At 45.0% G+C, this 12,198-nt stretch overlaps 1 protein-coding gene and 1 long non-coding RNA gene across 4 annotated transcripts in view; one reads left to right on the forward strand and one right to left on the reverse strand.

The window, feature by feature from the left end:
* LOC131381620 (uncharacterized) overlaps positions 1-2,272 on the reverse strand; it is a 68,417-nt gene extending 66,145 nt beyond the window's left edge. Inside the window, exon 1 of the long non-coding RNA XR_009210487.1 lies at positions 2,009-2,272. This is a non-coding gene — a long non-coding RNA (uncharacterized LOC131381620). The remainder of the gene's footprint in view (positions 1-2,008) is intronic.
* Positions 2,273-2,328: 56 nt separating this feature from the next.
* The window catches only part of NIM1K (NIM1 serine/threonine protein kinase), an 85,412-nt gene continuing 75,542 nt past the window's right edge, over positions 2,329-12,198 (forward strand). For 2 of the 3 annotated variants that reach the window (XM_032135340.2, XM_058430067.1), the window contains exon 1: positions 2,329-2,642. The gene's annotated coding sequence lies outside the window, so the exon portion shown is untranslated. Of the gene's footprint in view, positions 2,643-3,206; positions 3,890-12,198 lie in introns of all 3 variants that reach the window. The other variant, XM_058430066.1, reaches the window with a different exon arrangement.

The raw sequence follows: 12,198 nt of genomic DNA on the forward strand, positions 1-12,198 counted from the left end.
CAGCCTCCCGAATTGCTGGGACTACAGGCGCCTGCCACCACGCCCGGATAATTTTTTTTTGTATTTTTATTAGAGACAGGATTTCACCGTGTTAGCCAGGATGGTCTCGATCTCCTGACCTCGTGATCCGCCCGCCTCGGCCTCCCAAAGTGCTGGGATTACAGGAGTGAGCCACTGTGCCCGGCCTTTCAGTTTAATTTTTATTGGATTTAACAGAAATAAGAAGGAAAGCAGAAAAAACTGCTAAGCCTCAGAAAAAAGTTTTTTACAAGAAATACTAGTTCTTACAAGTTTCCTAAAAAGTTAAGAAGGGATTTTAATAATACTAGTTGTTGCAAATAAGTGATTCAATTTTAAACTATGAATTCACCCCCTGCTGTGAAAGATACTGAAAGCGGCACTCTCAAACCTTTTGATTTAATTATATTTGCATTATCATAAAGTCAGTGTGCAGGTTAAACAGTTGATTAGATATAGTGCGAGAGAAAATTCATGAACAGAAGATAGAGCTGAAGAAATTACCTAGAATGTAGCAAAAAATGTTAAAAATCTAGAGAATATGAGAAAAGACATGAAATAGAATGAGAAGCTCTGACACACATAGTATAAAATAGAGATTCCTGAAAGAAAGATAAAAGTTGGGAATGGTTCTGTTATGGACTAAATTTTTGTATCTCCCAATTCATATATTGAAATCTTAACTCCCAATGTGATGGTATTAGCCTAAAGTCTTCAGTAACCTTTTAAGCTACTAGAACCTAGCATCAACTCTGCCTTGTGCATGCTCTTTGGGGTGTGATGGTGAGGATCTGTGTCACAGACAGCCTCTGTCAGATTGGGTGTTTGAGGCTCTTGGTTTCTAGGCAATTTCTCTATGAAATTTTACTCTGTGTATTTGAATTCATGGGGTCTTTTATATCTTTAAAAATATGTAGAGTTTCTCCCTGCATTTTATTGCATTAGAAAGAAAATAGACTGATGGCATGCACTATTTTAAAGATTACTCTTAAAAAAAAAAACCTCTTGACTTTTGAGGAGGGGATGTCTCTTTAAAAACAAATTTTCTCGGGAGAACCCTTGTTCTACATAAATAGATGACCACTCTCAGAAGCCAAGGCAGTAGTTGTTTCAGGTTTTCAATTTTCTTTCCAGTCTCAACGGTCAGTGCATGGAGCTGTCCAAGGTTTTTATTTCTTGCCCTTCCCGTTCCTGACCCCTTTAATCATCACACAAACAGGCAGCAGAGAGAAAGTAATAAAGAACACCAACTCTGGAGTCAAACAAACTGAGTTAGAGTCCCAGAGCCAGCATTCAACAGTTGTGTGATCTTGATCAAATCCTATAACCTCTCTGGGCTTCAGTTTCTTCATCTATCAAAACAAGGATGACAGTAACAGTACCTAACCCATAGATTATCATGAGGATTTAATCAGTTACTCTTTGTAAAAGTGTTTATTACAATGCCTGGCAAATAGCAAAAAAGGAAATTTGGGGTTCCCTAATTTCTACCATAAAAGATTTGTCGACATGGGTTATTTTGCTACTTAACACTTTTGCTCTTGTAAATATTGCTCTGGCAATCAATACAGGATGGAGAGCAGGAGGAAGTAGAAAGAATGCTCACAGGACTATGACTTAGGGTGTCTAGTCCTGGCTCTGCCATTAATCAGTTGTGTGACCCTTGCTAAGTTAACTGACCCCTCTGAACTCAGTTTTTTTTTTCTTTCTGTAAAAGGAAGAGCTTAAACTTCAGTAAATAACCGGTATGTTTTAGTATTTTGCGAATCCTATTTCCAACTCTACGTTCAATCCAGTGACGGTATTTCTAGTTTGTAAACTAGAAAAATAATCTTTGGCATCTGAGGGTCACAGCCGAGAGTATCTCCATAATAGGAGATTAGGGAGCCACTGACAAAGTAGCACCAGGGGAACGGATGTATGCCAGGAATCCAGGCAGGGGGTGACATTAGCACTTCTTTCTGCAGAACCTAAACCCTGCCCGACTCACCTGGAGGAGCTGTCACGGTGGTTTGCTGGAAACCCCCTCTCTGTTGGGAGGATTACTGGGTCACGGTCTCCCAAGGACATGGAAACCCTTGCTGAAGCGCTGGAACCGCTCGGCACGAGGCGTACGTCGGTGGGAGCGTCAGCCCGCTTTCGGCCGTGTCGCTGCTCCCATCCAGGCTCTAGAAAGGGTCCTCTTTGCGTCAGGCCCAACCACCCCCCTCCCCGAGCGACTGCACTGGGTGTCCCTGCGCCGCGCGTCCCCTCCCTCTCGCCCCTCCCTCCTGGCTGCCATAGAAACCAGCCTACGAGGTCCAGGCCGGCGTCCTGGTGCACTACCGGCCCCCCTTTCCCTCCTTCCCCAGGCCAGCCCGCCGCTCCGGATTGGTCCTTCAGGAAACGCTGCGGGGCGTCTCGGTCCCCGCTGCGGAGCCGGCCTAGGCCGGAGGGCGGGGTTTGCCCTGGGCCGCTGCCGGTCAGGTCGGCCGCCCCTGACAGCTCCATGAGCCTCAGGCGCGACAGCGGCACCCTCACCTCGGGACATCCACACACCGACCGCTCCTGCTCCAGAGGCAACCACCCCGCGCGACTAGCCTGGCGCTGTGCAGCGAAGCCCAAGAGCTGGCGTCGCCACGAAGGTAAGCGAGGGGCTGGGGGACTCGCCGCCAGCACCCTCACCCCGCCACCCTTCCTCTGCTAGGCTGCAGACCTGGGTGGCTGAGGAGGAGGAGCCTCTCCTCCCCGCGACCCAAGGGAGAAATGGAGCCCTGCCACGGGGTGTCTGCGAAGTGGGGTCAGAAGGTTAAGCACTTTCTGGGGCGTACCCTCACACCTGCCCAGGACGATCCGCACGCGAGAGGAGGGGGCATTAGAGCCAGGGCGAGGGCGTGCTCGCGCGTGTGTGCCCGTATCATGTGCGGCGCCCGTGTCATGTGCGGCGCCCATGTCTATGTGTGCGTGTGTGTGCACCCATGTCCCTGTATGGTGTGGACACTCGTGTCTGCGTGCGCGTCGACACGTGAGCCGAGGAGGGCAGCTTAGCGCCTAGCGGTGCACACAGCGGGTGCGCTGGACCAGAGCCCTAAGGCACCAGCCCAGATCTGGAGAGTTTGTTACAAGGGCAGAGGACCGGCGTGACCTCCCCACCCGCGCCGGCCGGTGCTGGTGGTGGAGGGAACTGACATCTAACGCCTGTGGCCCAGGAGAACAAAACCTTCCATTGCACCCCACGCCGCGACGCTCCCCAGAGAAAGGTGCTTCTTTTGGAAGACCGCACGAAGTAAGGAAGAGCCTCGTTTCCTCTTCCCGGATATCCCTCCAGGAATATTAGAAGCTCCAGGACTCCTTGATACGACCAGGAAAAGATCGCAAGCGGGTCTTTAAAATATCGATTCCAGTCAGCTTCTGCGTGCCTGACACATCTGGGCAGATGGAGAAGTCAAGGCAATAGATAACATGGGCAGCAAATATTCTGCTATGGCACTTTTTTCCTTTCCGTTTTTTCCTTCCCTCCTTCCCTCCTTTTCCCTCTTCTCCCTCCCTCCTTTCCTCCTCCTCCTCCTTCTCCTCTCCCCTTCTCTTCTCCTCCTCCCTCCCTTTCTCCCTTTCTCCTCTCTTTTCCCCTTCCCTCCCCTGTTTTCGTCCTCCTGAGTATAGTAGACAAGAGGGCTCTCTGTCTACCTACCCTCCCCCACCCCATTCCTCATCCCATTTCAAAATAAGAGCGAATGAATCACATTCTAAGCTCTTACCCATGCGGTTCTGACAAGTTTGGAAATTACACAAATCGCGTTTGCAATCGAGGCCGCGGGAATCCAAAAGGGAAACAAACAAAACCAGATGAAAAAAAGTGATTCCAAGTCAAGATTTCAAATGGGAATCTAAGGTGAATATTTGTTTATGGTAATAAGATTTTTTTAATGTTTGAAAAGTATGTATCACACTAGCTTGCATCATCAGTAATCCATGTGATTCACAGAACCGCTTCAAAAGATGGTTTCTGTTAGTGTTGCAACGGCACTTGTAATTCTGGTTGTCATGGTTACTGAAGAAGTCGCCCTGCACTATTGAGAGGCTGTCTAGTTAGAACCAGGAACTGTTCTGGAGAGGACCTTCTCTTGTACCCTCCACCATGGTAATAATTGAGTTTATGAAAAATGTACTTACTTTTTCCTTTAAAGTACTAAAATCCCAAGGCATGGTTTTTTTAAAAAATTTTTTTCAGAGTTTGCAGTCTGTGCAACACAGCTTTCCCCTCAGACAAATGAGAGTAAACACTGCCCTCCAGCAAGTTAAATGGCCCCAAATAGTCATGCTGCCCGGCTCTCTTCCCACAGCTCACTGCACGAACAGAGGACAGAGGAGGGTGTTAGATGTTCCAGGAATCCTGGCCTGAGCCCAGATCACCCTCTCTATTTAGCATTTACATTTGGAAGCCTAATTAGCTTTCTAATTAGGAGATGGGAGAATGTAGGGAGGGGGTCCTGGGAGAGGCTAGTGGGGAAAAAGCTGAATCCAACTCCCCATGGACTGGTGTTTGGTGTGCCATTGAATTTGCCTAGTAAGCCCTATGGGTTTATATTTAGCTGGACCACTGTTAAATGGTAAGCCTGGAAAAACCTTCAGAGAAGCCTCCTTCTGTGTTAGGAAAAAATGTGGATTGGATATTTGGTTTGAGGTGTGTGCTTTTCTTCTAACTACATTTAAAATAAAGACAGGTTTATATGAAATCTGAATTCCCCAGTAATAACTACAGATGGGTTATAGTGCCGTTTATATTCTTGGTTTAACCCTAGGTTTTTAGTTGAGAAGGCTTAATTTGGGGCAAGCAGTGGTACCATTTCAAATACTTTTATCAGCAAATGTTGGTTTCTTTAAAGAACCATAATTCATTACACACCCACAATTTCTGAGCTTCAAATTCTAACATTGATAGCATGTGATTAGACAGCTTGAAGCCCTCAGACTTACAGTTTTGTTTTATTTTCTTTTTGTTTTTAGAGACTGGGTCTCGCCATGTTGCCCAGGCATGTCTCAAACTCCTGGGCTCAAGGGATCTTCCCCCCTCAGCCTCCTGAGGAGCTGGGACTACACGTGCATGCCAGACTTATCATACATTTTTAAAAAAACCAAAGCAAAGATTTTTGTCTTAGTAGGTTAATGTTTTCAGTCACATATATAGTTTCAGTTTGAGAAACTTAAAAATTAAAATATAACATTAAATCCAACTTCATTCTTTGAATCTGATCACTGTATTTCTCTAGGGATTAAAGAGTTTTAATTCATTGGTTGATTTTCTTTCACTTGTTGAAAGGACAAACTGTCCATAAAATTTGTTTCATTCTGTATTTTGTCATTTCTTATTGTCTTTCTAGAAAAAGTCTCTAGAATTGAAGTTTTAATTTTCAGGAGAAGAAGAAAATATTCAAATTGCTTATGAAGATAATAGTCTACAACTTCAATTAACCACATCATAGTTCTTAAATTACTTTCTCTCAAGAACTTCATGGTTAGCTTAGCCATTACTATACAGCATCCTGAGGAATATTAATCAGTTTTACAGATGGACAAGTTGTGTTCAAAAGCCAAGTGATAGGTCGGCGCCATGGCTCAGGCCTGTAATCCCACTACGTTGGGAGGCTGAAGCAGAAGGACTGCTTGAGCCCAGGAGTTCGAGACCAGCCTGGGCAACATGGTGAGACCCTGTCTCTATAAATTTTTTTTTTTTTTTTTTTTCCGAGACGGAGTCTCGCTCTGTCACCCAGGCTGGAGTGCAGTGGCGCATTCTCGGCTCACTGCAAGCTCCGCCTCCCGGGTTCACGCCATTCTCCTGCCTCAGCCTCTCCGAGTAGCTGGGACTACAGGCGCCCGCCACCACGCCCGGCTAATTTTTTTGTATTTTTAGTAGAGACAGGGTTTCACCGTGGTCTCGATCTCCTGACCTCGTGATCCGCCCGCCTCGGCCTCCCAAAGTGCTGGGATTACAAGCGTGAGCCACCGCACCCGGCCTATAAAATTTTTTAAAAATTAGCTGGATGTAGTGGCACATGCCTGTAGTCCCAGCTACTGGGGAGACTGAGGGAGGAGGATTGCTTGAGGCTGGGAGATTCAAGGCTGCAGTGAGCTGTGATTATGCCACTGCATTCCATCCTGGGAGACACAGAAAGACTCTGAATCCAAAAAAAAAAAAAAAAAGTGATTTCAGCTAACCACTTGGAAAATCGAGACAAAAATCTAAATTGTCTGACATGAGCATTATGAATATGAGCATTAGCCAAGACTTAGAGAAATTCAGGGTGTGGATAGCAGGAAGAATTTAAGATTAGACAGCAAAATAAAACTGTTAAGGGGAAAAAACTGTAAGGAGAAAGCAGTTTTAATAGAAAGAAAGTAAAAGCGAAAACATCAAGTGTAAAGAGGGTTGCACAGAAGTAAAACCAAGTTGCAGAATAGGAAACTAAAAAGAACTCCATCTTCCACAGAGAACATTGATGGTTTTCCAGAAAGCAGTAAGTACCCTATTTAGCAAAATCGTGTGACTTGGGAGGCCTTAGCGGCAGATCTTAGTTCATTCTGACTCCCTGCCACCCATCCAAGTGGTGTGGGCTGAGGCAGCTTTCTTTTCCGGTCTCCTGAACTAGCTGCTCATTAGACCTTTTCTCCCTAATCCTAAGGCCACCAAGAAGCTTTCTGCATCTCTATTTGTTGGAATTATCTAGTTGGGATAATATATGGATACACTTGATTACATAATTGCATCTGAAATTTTTCTTTTTACTTTAAAAAACTGTTCAAATTGTTATCATCAGAATGCATTCACCTAATTTTATGAGAGTATATTAAAAGCTTATAACTGGCCGGGTGCAGTGGCTCACTTTCGGAGGCCGAGGTGGGTGGATCATGAGGTCAGGAGATCGAGACCATCCTGGCTAACACAGTGAAACTCCGTCTCTACTAAATATACAAAAAGAAAAAATTAGCGGGGCGTGGTGGTGGGCGCCTGTAGTCCCAGCTACTCGGGAGGCTGAGGCAGGAGAATGACTTGAGCCTGGGAGATGGAGCTTGCATTGAGCCGAGATCGCACCACTGCACTCCAGCCTGGGCACAGAGCGAGACTCCGTCTCAAAAAAATAAATAAAAAAAAAAATAAAATAAAAGCTTATAACTAAAACAACAGTCCCAGTCTCCAGAGGCAATCATTTTGAACTCTTGGCTGTTTAATCACTTACCTCCCTATGTCCGAATAATTAGCTTATGTTGTTGTTTTTTCTTTTCTTTTTTTTTTTTTGAGACAGAGTCTCACACTGTTGCCCAGGGTAGAGTACAGTGGTGTGATCACAGCTCACTGCAGCCTTAAATTCCTGAGTTCAAGCAATCCTTCCCCCTCAACCTCTTGAGTAGCTGGAGCTATAGGTGCATGCTACCATGCCCATGCCCAGCTTTTTTTTTTTTTTTTGGTAAAGACAAGGTTTCACTATGTTGCCTAGGCTGGTCTCAAACTCCTGGACTCAAGCAATCCTCTCACTTTGGCCTCCCAAAGTGCTGGGATTACAAGCATGAGCCACCATGCCTGGCCACTGGTTCTTGATTTATCAATTTTGGACAGAATCTATTGACTTATTTATTTTTATGTTTCATTTAGATACAGGATCTCACTCACCTAGACTACAGTGCAGTGGTACAATCATAGCTCACTGCAGCCTAGAACTTCTGGGCACAAATGATCCTCTCATTTCAGACTCCAGAGTAGCTGGGACTACAGGTATGCACCATCATGTCCAGCTAAGTTTTTTATTTTTGTAGAGTAGTCGGTGGTGGGGGGGAGCCTCTCTATGTTGCCCAGGCTGGTCTTGAACTCCTGGCCTCAAGCCATCCTTCTGCCTTGGCCTCCCGAAGTGCTGGGATTACAGGCGTGAGCCACCATGCCTGGTCAAATTAGTTCGATTCTTGGCTAATAAAATACAGCTTAGTCATTTTTAATCATGAAGATTTTTAAAGAGCCTTTTAAACTTTTTGGAAATTTGAAATGTAGCCAAATACTCCCTCAGGTATAATCAACAGCACCAGCCCTTGAGCTCCTGTATAACACAGAGGTACTGATTTTTCCACCCTTTATACTGCCTCAATTTCCATGATCCATACTCCATACCCCCTCTCCCATTTTACCATTTCCCTAACCTACATTTCTCTATCTTTCAGTACTTGCTGAATCACACCTGCAAATTCCTTCAGGCCTTATCTCCTTTCAGATGTTCTCTTTGGGCCCCACCCTGTCTGTATCTATCTCTAGTTTAGCCTTTGGCCATTATATTTAGATGATCTGTTTATGCATCTACCTTGCCCCACTAGCTGTAGATTTAGTTATATCTACATTGTGTTCCTGGGAGTAACTTGTACACTTAAACGTGGAGGACGGAGCTTAAAAATAATGTTTGTTGAACACTTCATCTTGATATTGAAGAAGTATTCCATAGTAGAGTAAGGGGTAGCAACCTCACATTGCTTCGAGTAGGGGTGAGGGCAAGGAAGTAGGGGGAAAACATGATCTATTTCTTTTCTTTTCTTTTCTTTTTTCTGATGGAGGAGCCTTGCTCTGCGCTCTCACCCAGCCAATATGATTTATTTCTTCTTTCTTTCTTTCCTTCCTTTCTTTCTTTTCTTTCTTTCTTTCTTTCTTTCTTTCTTTCTTTCTTTCTTTCTTTCTTTCTTTCTTTCTTTCTTTTTCTTTCTTTTCTTTCTTCTTTCTCTCTCTCCTTCCTTCCTTCCTTCCTTCTTTCTTTCCTTCTTTCTATAGTGAAAACTGTCTTTATTTTTATTGCCTTTTATTTTCAACAGTGATTACTTGAACTTAAAAAAAAAAGAGCGGACTTTATTAACTAATGGTTACTGAAAAGCCAAACCTTTCCAGCCCACTTCATATTCTCTTTTAACCATTTCAGAACATGATCTATTGCTTATCCTCCTACTTTCTAGCAGCGTCTGTTTAGGGGGGATTGCCTGTGGCACACACAGCTCCTGCTCATGAGACAAGGTGAAGAAGCCTCATCTGTTGTGTGTGAAGCACAGACCCTGAGGTCAGACAGTCTTGGGCTTGAAATTAAACTTGGATGTTAATTGCCTGCATGGCTTTGGACAAGTTACCAAGTCCTTCTGAAGTTTAGTTTCTTCATCTGAAAAATGAGGATAATAGCAGGCACCTTTTAGGGCTGTTGTAAAGATTTTTAAAAATATGTATAAAAGGCCAAGCACAGTGGCTCACACCTGTAATCCCAGCACTTTGGGAGGCCAAAGTGGGCGAATCACCTGAGATCAGGAATTCGAGACCAGCCTGACCAACGTGGAGAAACTCCATCTCTACCAAAAATACAAAATTAGCTGGGCGTGGTGGCACATGCCTGTAATCCCAGCTACTTGGGAAGCTAAGGCAGGAGAATAGCTTGAACCCAGGAGGCAGAGGTTGCAGTGAGCTGAGATTGTGCCATTCATTGCACTCCAGGCTGGGCAGCAAGAGTGAAGCTCTGTCTCCAAAAATATATATATATATATATATAATATATATGAAAAATGTATATATAAATGAAACTCCATCGCTACTAAAATATATATATATATGTATAAAGTAGTTGAAATGAAATAATGACTAGTCTTCTAAGTTAGGAATGCTTTGGGCTGCAATTAACTAAAGAATCTTCCTGCTTAGCTACAAGTTTATTTTTCTTGCAGAAGAAGAGGTCTAGATAAGCAATTAATAGCTTTGTTTTAGCTGCCATCACAGACCTAGTTTATTCCTCTTTCTGTTCTGCTATCCATCCTTTTGCCCTCATATTTTTCACTTCATGGTCTCTAGGTGGCTACTACTCCTCTGTAAGTTCCACACAGGAAGAAAATGAAAGGAGCTGCTCCAGCTGCAACTATCCTCTTTCAACAGGAAAGCACTAATTATCAGAAACACCACACTAAGGTCTCACTGGCCAAAACTCTGTCTCAGAGCTATCCCTATCTTTGAGGGAGAAAGGGAAACTGGGATCGCCAGTTACTATAACAGAAGGCAAAGAAAGGAGAAGAGAGTTAGTAGTGATGTTGAGTGAGCCAGGCTGCAGTGATGTCTGCCACACTATCACTTATTGATAGGGTGGCCATATGTCCCAGTTTGTCAGTGCAACCCCGGTTTACACCTGTTGTCCTAGTGTGATTGTTATTATTATTTTTTGAGACAGAGTTTTGCTCTTGCCCGGGCTGGAGTGCAATGGCGTGATCTCGGCTCACTGCAACCTCTGCCTCCTGGGTTCAAGTGATTCTTCTCCTGCTTCAGCCTCCTGAGTAGCTGGGATTACAGGCATGTGTCATCACGCACACTCAGCTAATTTTGTATTCTTAGCAGAGACGAGGTTTCTTGGTCAGGCTGGTCTCGAACTCCTGACCTCAGGTAATCTGCCCACCTCGGCCTCCCAAAGTGCTGGGATTACAGGCCTGAGCCACTGCACCCGGCCGTCCTAGTGCAATTATTAATAGCACCCCACTCTCAGAGGTGTCCTGGTTTGAATGACAGATTCTATGTTCACCCTTCTTACTGAGCACTTGCTATTTATTGTAGGCTCTCATTAAGTAGTAGTTTTTTTTTGTTTTTTTTTTTTTTTGAGACAGAGTCTCACTCTGCCTCCTAGGCTGGAGTGCAGTGACGTGATCTTGGCTCACTGCAAGCTCCGCCTCCTGGGTTCACGCCATTCTCCTGCCTCAGCCTCCCGAGTAGCTGGGACTACAGGCGCCCGCCACCACGCCCAGCTAATTTTTTGTATTTTTAGTAGAGACAAGGTTTCACCGTGTTAGCCAGGATGGTCTTGATTTCCTGACCTCGTGATCTGCCCGCCTCAACCTCCCAAAGTGCTGGGATTACAGGCGTGAGCCACCGCGCCCTGCCAGTAGTAGTTATTAAGACAGCTAGAACACAACCGTAAGATACACAACAAATCAAGTTTACACGCAGTGATTGCCTGTGTGGTACAGGCAGGAGGTACACTGAGTTTACAAGGGAGAGAAATGAGTATGAATTGACAAAGAGTTGAGGTCAGCTGGTCTGGATGGAGAGGAAATACATGGGGAAAGTGTAACACCAAGGCGAGAGAAGTAACTGGGTTGGACCCAGTTTAAAATACGCAAAAATGGCTGTGCGCGGTGGCTCAAGCTTGTAATCCCAGCACTTTAGGAGGCCAAGGCGGGTGGATCACGAGGTCAGTAGTTCAAGACCAGCCTGGCCAAGATGGTGAAACCCTGTCTCTACTAAAAACTACAAAAATTAGCCGGGCGCGGTGGCAGGCTCCTGTAATCCCAGCTACTTCTGAAGCCGAAGGAGGAGAATTGCTTGAGGCTGGGCGGCAGAGGTTGCAGTGAGCCAAGATGGCGCCACTGCACTCCAGCCTGGGCAATAGAGCAAGACTCCATCTCAAAAAAAAAAAAAAATCACGCCTGTAATCCCAGCACTTTGGGAGGCCGAGGCGGGCAGATCACAAGGTCAGGAGATCGAGAGCATCCTGGCTAACACAGTGAAACCCTGTCTCTACTAAAAACATAAAAAATTAGCTGGGCATGGTGGCGGGCGCCTGTAGTCCCAGCTACTGGGGAGGCTGAGGCAGGAGAATGGCGTGAACCTGGGAGGCGGAGCTTGCAGTGAGCCGAGATGGAACCACTGCACTCCAGCCTGGGTGACAGAGCAAGACTCCATCTCAAAAAAAAAAAAAAAAAAAAAGGAAAAGTACAACACAGTTGATATGCCAGGGACTTTTCTTTGAAGACCAACAACAAAGTTTTCATGCTGCCTTTGTTTGAATGATGAACACTTTGTAATATGAGGTACAATGCTAAGATATGACTGGGTCTAAGAGCGTTCTTAGAACTGATGACACAAAATAAAACAGGCATTCATATTTGTGAAGCCAAATATATTTTTTTGCTATTACAAAGCCTACCACAAAAGTTTAACATGTGAGAAGAAAGATATTTTTCTGGCTGGGCGTGGTGGCTCATGCCTGTAATCCCAGCACTCTGGGAGGCTGAGGTGGGTAGATGATGAGGTCAAGAGATTGAAACCATCCTGGCCAACATGGTGAAACCCTATCTGTACTAAAAATACAAAAATTAGCTGGGCGTGGTGGCATGCACCTGTAGTCCCAGCTACTCAGGAGGCTGAGGCAGGAGAAT

The sequence above is a fragment of the Hylobates moloch genome, unplaced genomic scaffold (assembly GCF_009828535.3).
Source record: "Hylobates moloch isolate HMO894 unplaced genomic scaffold, HMol_V3 SCAFFOLD_17, whole genome shotgun sequence".
NCBI classification, from domain to species: domain Eukaryota; kingdom Metazoa; phylum Chordata; class Mammalia; order Primates; family Hylobatidae; genus Hylobates; species Hylobates moloch.